The following is a 15,732-nucleotide window of genomic DNA, read 5'->3' as shown; positions in this document are numbered from 1 at the left end:
GCCAGGAGTGTGGTGCTTAAGGTGAAGATGGCATGTGGCCAGAGCCGTTTTAAAGACTGTCTGGCTGTTCAAGAGGGGATATTCTGCACTGAAAGCACCATCATTGTTCTCAATGGTCTATTCACTTAAAATAGTCACACCAGTAGACCACCATTAACAGCCAGCAGCTTCTCCTTTCGGTCCCCCTCCTCTTTTTATTCATAGACTTGAAATAGAAATGGCCTCGGACAAACATTTTCATTTTGAAACACTTCCTACTCTGACGTCATCTCCAGCATCGAAATGAACAACTGCAGTGTGAATTAAACCATGTAAGATGTGACTTTTGCCAAGTACCACCATCTGGATATTTAAATCCACAAAATCTCTGCTATGGGGGCAAGTGCAGCACTTAGATTTCTAGAAGTGGGAAATCAGCCACTCCTCTACTTCTTGGTGCAGACATTACACCAAGATCCCAACTGAGGTAAACCCACACCAAGGAGCCTGTTCACCTGGTCTCACTACCTGCCTGTGATGAGACTGACCACTTAAAGCTCTTGAGAACATTCTGTTTGCAATAGTGTGCACACACTTGTGAAAAAGAAAGAAACAAGTCTCATTACCCATTGATTTATGCCTCCTCACGCTTCTCTACCAGAAGCTAAAGGGTTAGAGGCAAACAGGTACAGTAAGCAGCTGTTTTATAACTGCAGCATAACACAGGACGTGTATGTGTGGAGGGAGAGAAGTCCAAGCCAGAGGCAACGGCCCTTTTCCCATGAACATTTACCCTTATATTTGCAACTTGCCCTACAAGCTTTGAATTCACCCTCTAAACACCATCACTCACTTCTAATACCAGACACTACCACTATAACACATTACAAAATGTGCCATATCTAGATTGGGAAAAAAAGGTGGATTTTTGCCCTATTTCCAACCTTTATTGCCAAGTTGCGTGACTTACCTTTCAACAATCTAATGACAACAATATTTTGGAAATTCTCAAGTGCAATTTATGTGATCTGGGTCTGTTATTTAAGGAGTCAGGAAGTCACCCTGTTGCACTGTTCCTACTATATTCTTACTCTATATCTAATGTTAAGAACACCATCTTTGCTGGAAAATCAAGAGAAGAAATCCCCCGGGCTCCCAGGCTATAATTCACTTTGCCCTCTCCTTTGTCTGTGTAGGTCAAAAGGACATTTATATAGGTGCATCAGATTTTGACATAAAACCTCAACTAGGTTACGATCCAAAACTGCTGTCTGCCATAGCAGCCCAGAGCTTTATCCAACCAGATTTTGAAAAATCTCCACAGTTGGAGGTTACACAACTTCTCTGGGCAAAATCTGCTGGACTAGCCTAACAATGAGAAAGTTTTCCCCTTAAATTCAACGTAAACCTCTGTGACTTCAGTTTATGTCCTTTGCCTCTCAGCTTCCTGCCATACAGCGCTCTAAGAGCCTGGCTCTGTCTTCTTTGTAACTTGCTCAAAGGCACAGGGAGGCTGCTGACAGGTCTCCCATAGAGCTACAGTTTCCCTGTACTCAGTCAACACGGGATACCATGGGACTATAGTTTATTTTATGAGACACAGCTCTACATGTCCAAATTATAACTTCCAAGAGAAGCTGCAGCAGTTTTATCTAGAATCTGAAGAGCTCACATTTTGCCAGCAGCAAAATTTAAAAAAAAACCAACAAAAACAACAACAACAACAAAAATCCAGTTAAAAATATGGTCTTGCTTGCCAAAATGCATATTAAAAAAAAAAAAAGCTAAAAAACACAGTAATGCGGCGCTAGAAGTAGAACACCCACCTCCTGGTTATCCCAGTATCTCAGGCATAAGACTGCTCTGCAAGAACAGCCACATTCACAAATAGAACAGTAAATCCCTAGCAGCATTTATCTAAATACAGAAAAGCATATTCCATACAGAAGTTTAGCAACAAAAACAGAGAAGGTCTGATTTGGTAAATCCAGTTTGCCTTACTTATTATTTAGCAAACACCTTCTACTAAAATCCTACAGTTTGTTGACAGCAATCTGAAATGTGTTGAAGTAGGATACACATACAGAATGTCTTATTTACTAAAGCTGAATTATTTTTAGAAAAGCTGAATGTAGAACAAGCTACATCTTGCTCTAACTTACAGCTGAGCATCCTGTTTACATGCTGATGTCCGTGTTTACTTTTTTGGTTACAGGAAGCAATGCCAAAAGACTTGAAATAATTTTGCCTCCTGCTGCCTATCAAGTTATTTCACTCGTAGGAAACAATGGCTGGGGGTCCGGTTAACTCATGCAGAGAAATCCAGAGAGCAGAGTTTCACTGCTCTGAGACAATGCCATTTTAACAGCTTTGCTACAAGGGTTTGCTTTGCCAGGCTTCTTTGCCCAATCTGTCTCTCTGAAATATGTACAACTTCCTTCTGGCACTTTTGCTTAGAATATTCTTTAAATTATTTTTCCTTCTCTCCAGACCTTGTTCTCTCTCCTGCAGTACTAACATTTTCACATGATTTGCCCTCTATTTTCAAGCTGCAGTCTTAACACATCAGTCAGATGCAACAGCAGTTTCTACATTCTATTCTGGCATTTTCATTTTATTTTATTCATTTGTATCTTGAAAAACAGGATGGCTGGCCTTATAGAGGGTTAAGAGGAGGAAGCCCGGACAGTTCTCCATATGAATCTCTGTGCAAGTGCCAGCTGGATTTCGCAGCCCCGTGCTCGGCAAAGCACAGAACAAGAACGCTGTTAGTATTCTTGGAGTGCTCTGAAGAGGAACAGGAAAAGAGAAGAAAATAATCTTACTCTGTACCAGAAAGAAGTGCTGGAAAGTCAAAGAGGAGAATTCAAACTCCATCCCTCCCCACAGCACATCATCAACATCACTCACAGTCACTCTCATGCATCACAGTGACACGAAAGGTAATAACCTGTATGTGAAAGAAGGGAAATACTGAAGAGGTGTTGCTGCAGCACATCCCCCTTTCCTCCTGCTCTCCGTGCCCTCCAAAGCTGAACATTACTCCCAGGATACTGAAAACACTGCTTGCTGAACCTCTGCCCAGGAAGGGACCCACCATGCACCCATTGCTGCCTCTTGGGATATATTTATAATTGGCTTATAGCAAATACACTCTTTCAAATAACCAGAGGTCACTTATCTCTCAGTTTATAATTTAATGGCTAATTTAGCCTACCTTGAAATCACTGCTAAGGAACATGAGGCAGCCCCAACCACAGACACAGCCCTAAAGCCCAGGCAGTGTTGGGATGATATGGAAGTGTTGATGGCTCCCTAGTACCTTAGGCAGGTGGTGCACAAAGCTCAGGGCCTCTAGGTTGCTCCTGTTCATACAGACAGGTTAATTCAAACACCGCTGGGTGTTATTAACTCTCTATCAAGAGCAGTTAATATTGAAACAGGTCCAGAACAAAACCGAACAATAAAATCCTCCTTTTCCCATTGTGAAGAGGAGCTGTGTGGGGGAAGCAGGACTGGAGACAGTCCTGACCCTATTTCCTCTACCTGCCTCACTCTGCAAGTAGACACATATTTGCCGCTGCCATCGTTAGCATACCCCAAATATAAGTGCAAGAGGCACTGCCAAGCGGGACAGTAATGCACACAAGGAAAATCCTCCAAATTCCAAAGTTACATAGAAAAGTAAAAAGCCCCCATTTCTTCACCTCAGGGGCAAAATTGTACTTCACATGTGTGATGGACTGAATAACGCTTCATCACAAGAGCCAATTTTCTTCCAACGGCTCCTAAAACATAGACCTTTGTTTTGTACCTGATTTGCTAAGTGGATTTCCTTCTATTATACCTTTAAAAATAAAAAGGGATGATAAATACATAATTTCATGATTTACTTCCCTCACCAGAAAGTAGATATTAGGAGGACTGTTCTCACTTAAGAAATAAAAATAATTTAAAAAAATCCCAAACAAACATATCACTCCCCCTCTTCCACAAGGAGAGGGTGGATATTCCTCATGGAAAACAAAAGCCAGAAGAAAAAGCTAAGTAAGCATTAATATGGAAAGAGTCTAAAAAGAACCCCTATGACTTATGGCAACGAAAATCCCTCAAACAGTTACATCTCACATTGATTAGATTTTAGTGGTATGGAGAATAAAAACACGAGTGGTAACAAAAAGTTAGAACAAAACCCACATGTAATGCAGGCATTGAACCAATTAAGTAATTAGGAACATAAGCATTCCAAGAAAATCAACAGTTTGGCATTTTTCTACCATGTAGGACTTTGTCAGAAAGATGCAGGACTCTTAAAAAAATAACCCAAGTATTTCTCCCAGTTCTGAATTCTCATTTTGCACTTTTCACGGCTTTGCTGCCTGAAAGGCATGGTGAGCGAGTACAGCTCCTTGGCTGTACTCCCTCCAACTCCCCTGGTTTATCCCCTCCTTGAAACACATCCATTCAGGAGTATCTGTAAAACAACCATATAAATTCCATTCCCTTTAAGATACTGAAACACCCACCTCCATTCTGGGAAAGGCTCTTCTCCACAGACTGAAGATATCCTGGTTGTCTCGTTCTTTTCAGTTTTCCTTCCAAACCTGCTTTTGCATCTGTAGATCAGGGTCCCAGAGCTACATCCCTTCCCTTCTCACCCCACAGCTCTGCTTCTTCCCCTTTCTGGAAGCTTCTTTCCAGCAGGGACTTGTGGGAGTGCAGTCCCAGATGCAAACATTGATGCTCTTTGACAACTATTTGCAGTTCATGAACTCCCAAATGCAAAACTCCTGGCTGCCGTTACCTGAAGGAACCTACCTCACTGGAGCTCAGCCTGGGCTTGGGATTACAAAAGAGAAATACCTGGCCAGGAGAGAACCCCATCACTGGGATTGACCCAGGACCTGAACACACAAGGAGTGACTGAAGCATCAGCTGATGCTTGTTTGATGTTCATCTTTAGCCTCCCGATGGGCCTCAAATCTGAACCTCCCCCCCACAAAACAGAATTTAGGCAACTGCTTTATTAATTCTTCTCACCATGTACACCATTCCCTGTCATCAAACATGCAGGATTGCCTATTTTGCAGAAGAGGGCTGTGTTTGCAGCTACATGCAGTCCTCTCCAAAGCCACATCCAAAGTTCCCGATGCCACTTTCACATTGCCTGTGAAATGCAGGTTAGAATTTGTGTTAGAAAGTCCAAGAATGTTAGGTGCATCTGAACAAGGCTATGGGGAATTGAAATTGCCCCACTGGTAAAGGATAAAGGTGCCCCACTGATTTCAATATGTCACAAAATATATGGTGCCTTTTATCATAATGCAGCAAGAATAAATCAGCCTTTCATTATCAAGAAGAGAGAGTATTACTTGTTCTGGAGCTCTCTGCCTTTCAGAGAGGAGTGTGCTCTGAAATATTGTCGCTTTTGTTTCTTCCAATGTGTCAGCTTGGAAAGGAGATCACAGAAAGGAGATCAGGCCAAGACAAACATTTTACTGCCCTTTTTTCCACCCTGATTACGATTGCTTTTGGGTTGCTATCAGTAAATTTTAGTGTCTCATACCAGCCAGATGAAGTTTTTTACTGAGCTCAGTGTCCTTACAAGGTTCAGACTTTGATGAGATCGTATTTCATTTTCAGCTATTGCCCAACTGCAGTGTGTTTTTAATTGAAAATTAGCTATTATTTAGCTGTATCTTGTGTCACACTGCATTTCACACCCCAGAAGAAGTTTTCAGGAAATCACTGCATCCCTAACCACCTTTGTAGACCCTAATCATAAGGTTTTATTCACTCATGTGCTCGGTGTGATGGGAAGGAAGGCATAAACCAGGTGTGGCTGTGCAGAGCTGTGGTACAGCACCACTGGAAGCAGCCCTGTGTCCCTGTGTCCTCCCTGTGTCCCTCCTGTGTCCTTTCCATGTGTCCTCCCTGTGTCCCAGGCTCCAAGCCCCAACCACGCAGCCCTGGGTGTACTCTGGGTGTGCTCCCGCCTTCTCCAGGTTCTAAGTGAACCTCCCCCATGGAGAAACTGTGATTTACTTTTTACTTAGTGCTGCCTACAAAGAGCCTCTTAATTTTTAGTCCATTAACAAATCTTTCCTGGGATCTATTAACATGTCACTACGGAATGCCTTTTCCTTCAAAGCTTAATGCCTCTTAACTCTCTCTTAATCACATTGCTCTACTCCACTTCATAGCCTGGGGCTTCAGGGAACCTTTGCCTTTTATTAGTACCCATATACAATCATGTTGTCATTCCAAAATCCAGTGCTGCTTTGGGTTTCATAAATTCTTATCACTTTGATTTACTTGGTGAGTCCGCAGCTCCCCGGGAAGGGAGATGTGCAGGCAGGGCAAGGAATGAAACATTCCAGTACAGAGCTGTGCCAGTACATTCTTTTCCAGGGAGGAGTTGTTCTGACAGGAGACACAGTCCCTTCTCCCCTGCAGTGGTGGCAGGCAATGTCAGCACTGGTACTGGTTTGGTCAAATCCTTGGCACAACCCCTGGAGGTGTTGAAAGGATGTGGAGATGTGGCCCTTGGGGACGTGGCTTGGTGGTGGACTTGGCAGTGCTGGAGCAATGGTTGGCTTTGATGATCTTACATGTCTTTTCCAAGCTGAGTGATTGTGTGATTCCTGTTCTGAAAGTTGGTGAGAGCAGACAGACTTCCATACTCACAGCTATGAGCTTCCAAATGAAAAACTGACTGCTCCTACCTTGCTAGTGCCTCATAAAGGAAGATCTCTGATGCCACAGCCTTGTGAGGGTCACAGGATTTCTAGTTTGGCCCATCTAAAAGCTCTGCTGACTGCCTGGTGAGGGAGGAAAGGGACTACCTGTCTGCATCCCATTTTCAGTCATTTGTACCTCCAGGCAAGGAAAAAGAATAGTGGAAGTCCTTCTTGAAAATGCACACTTAGATATCTGTTTTTTCTCTTGTTTGAGGTGTTATTTTTCACTTTATAAAGGTGCTTGTGAGTGACATAAGAAAGTTTCAGTGTGATAAAGCTGTGGTCTCTATTTGGTAAATCCCTTATTTATGTCACTGAATTCGTTACTGGAGAAGACAAAACTAAGGTTATGAAATTCTATAAAAGCAGCTCCTGACAATTCTCTTGTATTTTTGGTTTCTTGTTTTTTCGTTGTTGGGTTTCTTTGTGTTTTGTTTTGTTTTTTTTTTCCCCAATGGCATTTCTACTGAGAAGCATATCATCATGCAATTTAAGGTGCTATAGTACTAGGAACATGAACAAGATGGATTCACTAATTAAATGGAAACAAGGTCCAGCCTGACATCTCTAAAATACAGCCGATCCCATCGCTTGTCTCCCCGCTGTTAGAGATTTGTCATTTGCAAGGTACCTGGGTTTCGTCTCAGCATCATGTCAAAGAATCTGAAAAATATCTCATCTCTCTTCTAATAAGACACCATCTGTCTGTTTTTAGAGTAGCCTCAGAGTAGGCATTGTCTGGGTCTGTTTAAGCACTTTTTGTCTGTTCCCAGTTTCTTTACAAGAGTTTTTTTGATTTTTTTTTTCCCCCCCACAAGTCAGAATTGCTGCAATGTGCTCTGTGTGGTGGAAGTGTTCAAAAGCACTGGGAATGTGCAGCTTGTACAGAATGCAGCTGCCTGTGAAATGGTGTTAGACACAGAGAATACAGTCTATCGATTCTTTGGCATCTCTATCAGCTTCCTGTTTATTTCTGAATATAATTTAAGTCCTAGTTTTTTACCTGGTTGGATCCTGACAGGTCACTGGGTTTGTCTATATGAATTTCCATAGCAACTGTGGTGCTGGGGCAAACAGTCATGAGCTTTAATAGCCTGGGGGTCTGCAGCAGAGCACTCTTAATTTAGAGGCCTTCATATCTCCAATCTGGGTCGTTTTACCAGCTTGATTGGGCTTATTTTCTGTACTTCAGCATGGCTCACGTTGTGATCTGCGGGCTACAGGGAGATGAGAGATGAGAGTTTGTGTTTGTTTATTTAGGAAGGATTGCACTCTTTGGATAAACACCATTCTAGAACGAAACCCAAAGTGTAGATTGGCTCAGATGTATGTTTTGATGCAAAGGTTCCGCTCTACTTTATTGCAAGGCTTTGGTTCACATCTGAAGCCAAGATGAGACACTGAGCACTAAAACATCCCATTAGCTTGAGCTGAAGCTGACTTTGGCCTGGGCTGTGCTGTGCCTCAAGTGGCCCGGTGCCTCAGCCTGAGCAGTGCTCAGGGGCTGCTCTTTGCAGCTCTTTGCAGCTCTGGGTTCTTTCACAGCAGCTGCCCAGGCAGCGTTCCTGTTGTTGTTCTCACAGCTTTGTTTCATTGTTCCCGTGGCCGTGCACCTGCAAACCCCAATAATTTTATATGGCAGTTCTCATGGGAAGCCATTACCACTGGTGTGAAAATCAGCCCGTTCCCCCAACCTTTTCATGCCTCATTTTGGAGGTGCTAACTTGTGTCAGAGACGACTGAAACAACAAAGCAGTGCTTGTGCACTCTGTACTATTAAACCGTATTTTCAACACTGAAATACCAGCCAACAACACGTGTGCACACGAGGTTAAGGGCCAATGTGCAACAATTTCTCTAATTACTGTACTCAGCTGTAATCATGCCACAAAGAGGAACATCCAAGAGGGAGTTTGGGTTGACTCCGCTGGGAAAAAAAGCATATAATAAATAGTGGGAAAGCATGCAAGAAAAATCACCTTTCTCTTCATCCTCACCATTGCTGCACAGCAGAGACAGCCTAGACGACACCTGGCTGGGGACCCCAGCACTGCTCTTCTCTGCTGCCCACAGAGGAGCTTCCCCCTCTCCTCCTGTGTGCCCTCCTGGGTGTCCTCATGTGCAGACCCTGCTCACACCACCGTGGGAGTGTGGCTCAAAACCCTGCATGCAACAACCCCAAGACTGTGAGTAAGAGTTATTCACAAAGAATTGTTATTCACAAATAAAGTCACAAACGGTGCTATGGCAGATAAATCACTTTTTTTTGTTTGTTTGTTTTTCATTGGGTCTGCCTCACTCGTTTGGTGGAGCGGCAATAGCTACTCAAATTTTATGCCTTAAATAACACAAAATTTCAATGTAGATTTCAATATTGATAATAACAGGCATGTAGTTGGTCATTTGATCAGTACTTACACATACCTACCAGCCATACTGCGCCTTTTTTATAAAAATTGTGCAGCTGGAGATTTTCTCAGTTGGAACAGCTGGGTGTCAAAAGCCAAACTGCCCAGCCAGTCTGTGTGAGCACCAGAAGCAGACACCTGCCCACTCATTTTTTGTCAGGCATAGCTTTAGTTTCTGTGAAAATAAATACTGTTGAAAATATATTTTCCCTTTTACCACTGAAACAGTTTTTAACAGTTGTGGACATTCCCGTGTCCTTCAGATGAAGGAGGGCTATTGGTCTTCTCCTTAGAACAGCGAACATCAAGCAAAGGGAACTGAAATTACTCTGAAAAAGCAACTTTGTGTGGATCTGGAATATCCAGAGGTGCACTGGCCTCTTCACCCACATTACATCTCCTTGACTGCTGGTGCTTGTAGAGAGATGAGTAAAGCCAGAAAGGTCGCTCAACTTTTGCCTTTTGGAAAATCCCACTCTGCACATCTCCTTCCTTAGAAAGCTTCAAAAGCAGCAGTTTTCACAACCTGAGTGTTAACAGAGTTGGCTGCTGTGATGCAGTTACCAGGTGGCTCTGTCCGACCCAGACCTTGGCCTCCTGTGCTGGCACGGAATGGGGGAAGAAAAAGAAGAAAAAGTGTAAGGCAGTGGTAGTTTTACAGTCTCCTTCCTCAGCCTGCAAACTGGAGATAGGAGTAGACAAGCTTTACGATGGTGTGGAGAAATCAATACATTTTCATTGATTCGTGTAGCTGCAGAACCCTCACCCAAGCGCAGGCACAGGCGTGAGAGCTTGAGTACATGACTGTCCTGCCACACCACCCGTGTGCTCCTCACAAATCTGCTCTTGGCTTCACCAGGCATGGAGCCTGCTCCGTGGCGTGACTGCAGCAACAGCAGCGGACCCAGGATCCTGCAAATCATCCCCTGCACAGGCCAGAAACTCCAACAAAGCCAGTGGCAGCTGCAGCTGAAGGCGGCATTTCCCTGGAAGGAAAATCCTGCCTTTGCAAAAGACTATTCTCAAACAATTACACGAAGTCTATCAAAACAATGCATTGTTTTCCAAAAGAAAGAGGTCCACAAAGTTACATATGAAGAATGACGCAGAAATAGAAATATCAGGACAAAGCAGCTTGGAAAGCCAGCTAAGAAGTTGCATAGTCAGAACAGAATGCAATTTAGAACTTGGAACAAGCATATAGTTTTGAAACAAAAGGAATAGGAAACAAATTATAAAAATTTGCGTATGAAAAAATAATTGAAGCAGACTTGTGAGGGTTACATTTAGTTTGCATTTTTTGCAAATCCTCTGAAAACATCAGTGAGAGTCTTTTGGGGTTGTTTTGATTTTGCAGAAACATTAATTTCCTCAATTGACATTTTCAGCTTCTGTTAGAAAATTTCTGACCTGCTCAGCTCTACTGAGAATCCGTTCATTAGCAAAGTATGAGGGTCTGTCACCATTTTCAGTTGCCGCAGAGCTGTCAGATGGTGTGAAACTTACTGGAAGGTCCTTTTACTGTTGTGGCCCACCTTTGCAGGTGACATTTTATAGCAGATTTGATTGCGCCACGATGGACCTGACCTTCATGTCATTTCTTTTCTTCCCATTTCTTCAGCAGAGTCCATTATCTCTTGATCCAAATTCCTTCAACTCTTCTCTTTGTGTTGCTTTCCACTTCCATGCCCAGGCTGCACCGCCTAGCACCCTATACCTGCTTTTGATGTCACCAAACAGGGACAATGGCAATAAAGTTATTTCCCTTTACAAGTCAAACCTGGAAGGTCTCTCTGTTGTTGTTCATTCTATTTCCATTGCTGGTGTAAGTGTCCTTGTTGTTTTTCCCACCAGTGAAAAAGGGCAAGTGTCATAATCACTGAAGCAAAGACTTTGCTTTGAAGCCGTATTGATTTTCCCTTTTCCCTTCTGAAGCTTTGCCAGGCTCCATAAAAGCCTGTCTCTTGTTCAGAAGCTCTTTGGACTGAGAGACAACAGGGGCAGCAGAGCCAGCGGGGCACAGTGGGAAGTTGGGGCATCTGCTGGGGAATGACAATCACGACAGCAGCAAGGGAAAGAAAGAGGTCATTTTATTTTTAACTGTACTCGGAGAATGGTTGTGGATCGGAACAAAGCCAAACGGGAAGCGCAGCTTTAATTCCAATTTGTGATTCCCCCTTGCCCAAACCTGAATATGAACATTTTTCTGGGGTTAAGCTGTTGACAGCAAGACACTGAGACCACTTACGTGACAGCTTGGCTAGGGGCTTAACCACAAAGGTGACAACAGCAGGACATTGTGGCACGGTGCCATAGGGATGTGAGCCTTACCCTGGAGCAGCGGGATCACATGGCCTCGCAGAGAACTCCTGAGTGAAGGTCCAGGGCTACCACAGGACTCCTGTTCAAGGGATCTCAAATACTGTTTAGACCTAGCTTCTGCAAAGCAGAAATATCCAACAGAGTTTATTCAGCTCACACGTACAGCAAAGACCCAAAACGACTCTCTCCTGCCACAAAATGCCTTTTCTCTGTCTTTGGTAGGTTCCTTGCAGTCTGTGACCACATACACTTATTTATCATCTATGCAGTGGGGAGTCTCTCACTCCAAGCACAAAGATAGGTGCTGGCTTTCGGCCTTAATTAAAGGTGGTGTCTCCCAGTGCCTCCACCGCTCTTCCAGCACATTTAATTTGTGCTGACTCAGAGGAAAGAATGTCACTTGTTAAAACATTGACACCACTTCTTGCCGTGCTTCTTTATTTCTTGGAGCTGTCAGGCTGGGAGAGCTGGTCTTCCAAAGCTCATTAGATGAACAGCTGCTGCTGGAGCTGCAAGTAAAATTACAGCAGCTGCCTTTTGCAGAGTAGGTCAAGTAATAACCATAATAATTTTCTACAGTTCTTGGTTTTTGGTTTTGGGTTTTTTTGGGGTTTTTTTTTGTAAAATTAGTACCTACTGCCAGAAATGAAATAACAACAATAAGAATTATTCTTACTGCTCATGAGTGAAGTCTCACATCTTCTCAGCTATTTTGAGAATTGTGCATATGAGACAGCTGGAAATTAGACTTTTCTTTTAAACACCTCCGAAAAAACCCGTTATCAACAGCAATGCGGGGGTTTTGTTGATTAAAGGATGTTTTCCGCTATTCATTTGTGAGGGAAGTGAATCATTAAGTGCTGTCTGAAAACCTTCTTCATACTGAATAGAAAGAAAATGTTCTGTGGTCATTAGGGCTTGCAGGAACAGCCTGAACACCCACCACCATCTATCTGTGCTGCCGATCAGCTCTGCTTCAGCTGCTGCTGCCACTTGTCAGTGGACTGCAGGCTCCCCCCACTGCAGAAGCACCACTGCTGCTTTTCCTTCCCCTTCCAACCACCTCTGCCAGCCAGGGCAGTTCTGCAGCCTCTTTCCCAAGGAGAGGCATCATCTTAAAGCCCTGCCCCCCTGCACAGGGAAGGAAAGGATAACTGATGCTGTTTGCCCTGTCAGGACCTAAGCACAGCAAGTAATGACGAGAGGGAAGCTGTTTTGGTGTCCTGGTTCAGCTTTGACTTTGCAGTTTCCTGCCATACCTTTTGGGGCACGTCACGCTGTTGACTTCTGCACCTGTGTTGCCCACCCAGTTCTCAGTGTACATTTGTTTTCATTATTCCTGCATCCTCCTGCTGTTTTTTCTGACAAGCTCAGGATCTGGAAGCTGCTTTCCCAGACCTTTTAGTAAGAACCCATCATCAGCTGTGCTGTGTACGGAAGGCTGCAGCTCGAATTTGTTTCCACAAAAGGCACATTACAAGACCTGCCTAATCAGCACTTACCTAAGTTTGCTCGTGCCAGACAGAGTCAATTTACAGACCCTGCCTGCTGTTGACCCTGCTGTCTGCTCTGGGTTGTTCTGGCCTGTCTCCACGTTCCGAAATTAAATGTTAGTATTTTTAATTGCTGGTTTTAACTCTTGCCTAATGGGGCACAAGCTCATGCTGTTGCAGATCTGTCCCAGCTAAGTGAGAGGGACTGGGTGGGAAGGAGCTGGAGGGGAGGATGCTGATAATGACAAAATGGGTCTGTGCCTTCCTGTGCCTCATCTGCCACTGAATGCCGATGAAAAAGGAGCAGCACCACTGTCCCCTTGGCACTGCTGCCCAGTTCACAGGCACCACCACAGGGCAGAAATCCAGATTTTGGAACATGATGCCTCACTGCAAGTTTAACCCAGAGCAGCCCCGAGGCTGCTACTTGCTCGTGTCGCAGCTGAGCTGAGCTTGTAGATTTACCTTGAGGGTAGGCATCTCAGGCTTGCATGGGGTAAATGCTCAGTGCAGGCTAAGAAATCATGAGGGTTCATTGCTATTCTTTCATTTCTGTTGGTGAAAATGTGAAATAAAATTAGTTCGTTCAGAATAATAGTAGCAACGTAATTTTATAAAAATTTTGAAAAATACAGGCTATTTTTCTATATATTACTAAAACGTACTACTAAATTTGACAAAGGAAAATAGGATTTTTCAGTTTTGTTTTTTTCTAAACCAAGAAAGAAATGATTGGTAAAATTATTATCGCACTTCTTTGATTTTTAATGAGACTTTTCTTTCTTCTATGCAACTATCTATTGTTGATCCCATCTTAAAAATAGTTTCATGTTATGGGAAAAAAATGTAATCTATCCTCCACAGCTTGCTAGATGGGACGTCAAAGGTTTGCAGTCTGCAAATTCCAAGTTCAGCTCCTTATAGTACGATCAGTTTTCACCATGCTCAACCAGGTTCTGACCGTCACAGACCCAGGATGAACATCCATGAAAAAATAAACTCATCACCTCCCTGAGGGATTGTGGACAGATCACAGAAACTATGAAGTCAACTTCACAAGCTGATTTATGTCAACCCTGAAGAAGCCGCAGTTGTGCTCTACTTCGCAAACAAACAGCTGAAAATTTTGGCTACTGTCACCTGGTTTGCAGCAAAAGCATGGAAGTTCTGCTGTGAGCTAACAGCTGTGAGAGTTAAGGTCAACAGCAAAACAACAGTTCAGATTAAAATTTTAAGCTCAGAAAATGTTTGCTTGTTTTTTTTCTTAAGACTTTTTCCAAGATTTAATTTGCTGTTTCCATTTCCTTCACACACCAGACCACGGATCTAGCTCCACTGCCATCATGGCAGTGATAAAAACCTGAAATAAGTTCCTTGGTTGCTCTCCTGCTGCCGAGATGCTTTCTAGTGCCAGGGCTGCCTTTTGATGGCCTTTCTTGGCTTTCCAGAGAGACTTTGGCACTGCCCAGACAGCCGGAGGAGCTATGGAAGCTGCAGTGTTCGTGGTGTAAAGCTGGGTGGTTTTTTTACACCGCCACAATGCTGGTACAGAGCAGTTGCATTCCAATCACCAAGCTGGAGTGTACCTGTGCAACAGCCTCACGACATCCCAGGCTTGTGTGTCACTGACATCAGCCAGGCAAAGACATTTTTACACTCAAAAGTTGAATAAGAACATTCAAAATTTCTTGTTTCATTAGCATGTACCTATAGGAATGAAGATGGAGAAGAGCGTAGATATTAATGCAAATCTAATTGCAGAAGCTGTCTGAATGCCAGCAGGGAAATTCCTGTTGTCAAGGATGAAAGACAAGACATCTCCCATTTCCCAGAAGTGCTCTGCATTAATTTTGTGAAAGTCAAACAGCTAATATCCAGGTGAGTGTTCTGCACAAGCTCCTTTGCTCTCCTCCTCAGAAAATGCCCCACAGAATGCAGGACTGAGGGTAAGGACACACAGGTAATGGTCAACACTGAGAAAGGTTATTTTCTGCTGATCACATGTGAACCATGTTTAATCATACCAAGACAAACACCTCCACTGCAAGCCAAAGGATGCTATGCCCAGTGTCTGGGTTAATGAGATGGCAACTTCCTGGCAAATTATTCAAATGAATGAGAGTTTGTTGAAGATCTTGGAATTAATGAGTCCAAGGAATGCTCACAGCTGTTATCTGAAATTCAGCATTTTCTAGCTTTGAGTCCTCACCTGAGAAAGCAGCTTTGCAAAAGCCTTACAGATCAACAGGATGGACATGCACTTGGTGCTGATTGCACCACAGGTAGTCCCCTTCAGCTGGTCCTTTTCCTATTGATCTCTCCTCTAAATGGATGATGTTTAATAGCCTCATAAGCAATGAAGCCATCAATATCTGTCAGGATTTACACCTCTTTGACCTCAGCATGTGGCAAATATATTGCTACCAGCTTTATGTGTTTTCTTCTGTTTGTTTTTAGCTTTTCAGTTAATCTGATTGCAACACACAGCACGAGGCTCAGAGGTCTGAACAAATGCAGCCAAGACATTCGTGTAGCTCCTCGCCAAGACAGAAGTGACCATGATCTGCATAGCTCTCTTAATAGCACTGATGATTTACAGGACAAGCAGTTCTCTCTCCGGTAAAGTAAGTTTACAGTGATTTATATGTAGTATTTCTCTAAAGTATATCCTTATAAATCTTGTGGTCCTAAGTGCTTGTCACGTGGATGTCAGAGACCACACAGAAGTCTAAAAATACTCATGTAAACCCTTCTGCAAATGCTTGACATCAATGCAGCCATTGTATATCT

The 15,732-nt window shown here is 43.4% G+C and overlaps 1 protein-coding gene across 1 annotated transcript in view; it reads right to left on the bottom strand.

Annotated features, from left to right (window-relative positions):
• The window catches only part of NAALADL2 (N-acetylated alpha-linked acidic dipeptidase like 2), a 438,547-nt gene extending 433,860 nt beyond the window's left edge, over positions 1-4,687 (bottom strand). The window contains exon 1 of the mRNA XM_066193760.1: positions 4,506-4,687. The gene's annotated coding sequence lies outside the window, so the exon portion shown is untranslated. The remainder of the gene's footprint in view (positions 1-4,505) is intronic.
• Between the last annotated feature and the right edge of the window lie 11,045 nt (positions 4,688-15,732).

This window comes from Chamaea fasciata, unplaced genomic scaffold, assembly GCF_029207755.1.
Source record: "Chamaea fasciata isolate MVZ Bird 193981 ecotype frontalis unplaced genomic scaffold, bChaFas1.0.hap1 SCAF_11, whole genome shotgun sequence".
Lineage (NCBI taxonomy): Eukaryota > Metazoa > Chordata > Aves > Passeriformes > Sylviidae > Chamaea > Chamaea fasciata.
The sequence above is the reverse complement of the archived record's forward strand: the minus strand, read 5'-3'. Positions and strand labels throughout refer to the sequence as shown.